Genomic DNA, 2441 nt, shown 5'->3' on the forward strand with positions numbered 1-2441 from the left:
TCAGTGAATGCTTTAAAAAACCAAAATGTCAAGCCCTTACACATGAAAAGTTTGATTTAGATACACAAGTAAAAATTGCACTTTTCTTTTCTCCATCTATGTCTGGTTGGAATTAACGAGCTTTTTAGAAAGATGAGCCAGAAGGACAAACCACACAATGACTACAGCAATAGAAATAAAGTCCAGTCCACTACAAGACTCATCTCTACAACAATGGACCCATCCAGTGGTCATTCTGATTTTGCTTGAAGTTTCTCATTAATGGGAACCCTTTACCTTCTGAGGTAGCCCACTCTACTTTTGGATAGCTCTAATTGTCAGGACCTTTCCCCTTCTATCAAGCCTAAATTTGACTCTCTGAAACTTCCACCCATTATTCCTAGCTTTTCACTCTAGAGTCAAGGAGAACAAGTCTAATCCCTCTACACAGTCCTTCAAATACTTGGTGACAGCTGTCACATCTTCCCATATGTCATCTCTAAGCTCAACACTTCCACTCTCATAACACCCTTCAGTTGATCCTCATAAGGTAAATTCCTGGTCATCTTTCTCTGGATTCTTCTCAGGCTATCCTTCCTAAAAGTGATGTCTGGAACCAAGTGCAGTACTCTAGGTCTGCACTGGACAAGAGGCAATAAAAAAGCATGGTTCAAATATAACAGACAGTGTTGGTTCCATTATTTGGTACCATATATTTGTTGGTTGTATTGTACAATTGTTGGTACTATATCAGGGCATATGTTCCCTCCCTGTGAACAACTGGTAAACTACAAAAGTGGAAATTGACTATCTACTATAAAATCAAAATTGTGGGAAGCTTTGTTTAACTGTTTTGGAGGAATATACATTTTCAGAAGGGTTTGCTTGGATGTTTATTGACAAGTGTTTATTGTAGCCAAGTAAAATGCACCTATAACTTAAAAAAGACACACAATAGTAGTCTACATTTATACTTCATTATCATACACTTCAAAGTTTACCTCTAACGTAAGTAGTCCAAGTATTATTTTGCCCATTTCACAGAGGAGGAAACTGAAGGTGAGGGAGGTAAAATAATTTGTCCAAACCCATGTAGCTGGTAAATATCAGTGTTTGAATCTAGGTTCCCAGGATCCTTGCTCCCTGCTGCCTCTCTCATGTGTGAGGAATCCATTCGAGGGTAGCATGGATTCCATTTTTATTGCTTCTACGGTGGTAGGAGATAGACTTTAATAAGAGTCCCAACATAAGTTTCTGTGGGGATTTTATAGCATCTGAGATCAATCTGGCTGGTTTATCATGACTTCTTCACACTTTGACACACACACACACACACACACACACACACACACACATGTATATATATATTTGTTTGTTTTTGTTTGTTTGTTTTAGGCAATCTGACTTTATGAGCCAAAGGCAGGCCGGGCACCTCAGGTGCTCTTTGGTGGGCGAGTTCGTTTCTTCTTCACCACCACTGGCTTCTGGCTCTGCAGGACAGTGCTGGCCCGGCGCAGAGCAGCCATGCAGAGATCTTTCCGGTATTTATTCGGACGCTACTGAGGGTGGCCCAAGCATTTTCGTTGATTGTGGCCCTCACGTAGGAAGTGGCAGGCTTCCTCCGACCTGCCCGGCGCCTCAGCACCACCACGATGCCCTTGCCGTCGGCGGCCGGCTCGATGCCCACCGTCTTCCGGTGGATTAGCCCGTTGTAGCAGAACGTTTCGGGCCTTGAGGTTGTTGGGTTCGGGGCTGCACGTCCGCTTGTCGCGCTTGATCAGGAAGCCGGAGCAGTTCCGAAGGACCATCCCCTGCAGGTGGGCCGACATGGCGGCAGGGGGCTGCTCGCGCGGCAGCTCCCGGAGACAGAAAGGGCCTGTTTGATATATTCTTGAGCTCTAATTTTTTTCACCTATTGCTAGCCCTGTGACTTAAGTGAGTCTCTTTCAAGAAAGAGCAAAGATAGAAGACCATACTTTGTTTCATTTTGTTGGAACTTGCTGAATTCCAGAAGTAAAAAAAAAGTTAAAAACGTATACGTTACAACAATTGAAGCCAAGCAATGTTATTTAATAGGCCATTAAAAAAATCTATTAAAAATCAGGCTTGCTGGGCACTGCAGAAATCATCAAAGTATCAAAGGGGAGTGTGGGGGGGAGACAAACAGGTAGACAGACATTTCATTCTGCAAAAAGGTCTTTTTAAAGCTCAGTGTTAGAGAGAAACAATCAGTGTGCATAACAATAATTCAGTCGCGAAACTGTTTTTGCTGCTGCTGTTTCCTGGCGGTCTTTGGGTGCTTTTGTGCTTCAAGCTTTTATGGGCTCTGGTGGAACCCCACTTTGGCAGGTGCATTTTAATCATCTCTTCCGAATTTTGAGACTGGGATGGCTCCCCAGGCTTACACATCAGGCTACCCAGAGAAACAAGAATCCAGACCTACATAGTACAATTACTGTGAT

General features: G+C 43.3%; 1 pseudogene; it reads right to left on the bottom strand.

Moving 5' to 3' along the window:
• Positions 1-842: 842 nt before the first annotated feature.
• On the bottom strand, positions 843-1838 carry LOC110199226 (large ribosomal subunit protein eL28 pseudogene; annotated as a pseudogene).
• Between the last annotated feature and the right edge of the window lie 603 nt (positions 1839-2441).

The sequence above is a fragment of the Phascolarctos cinereus genome, unplaced genomic scaffold (genome assembly GCF_003287225.1).
Source record: "Phascolarctos cinereus isolate Bilbo 61053 unplaced genomic scaffold, phaCin_HiC Scaffold_3;HRSCAF=262, whole genome shotgun sequence".
Taxonomy (NCBI): domain Eukaryota; kingdom Metazoa; phylum Chordata; class Mammalia; order Diprotodontia; family Phascolarctidae; genus Phascolarctos; species Phascolarctos cinereus.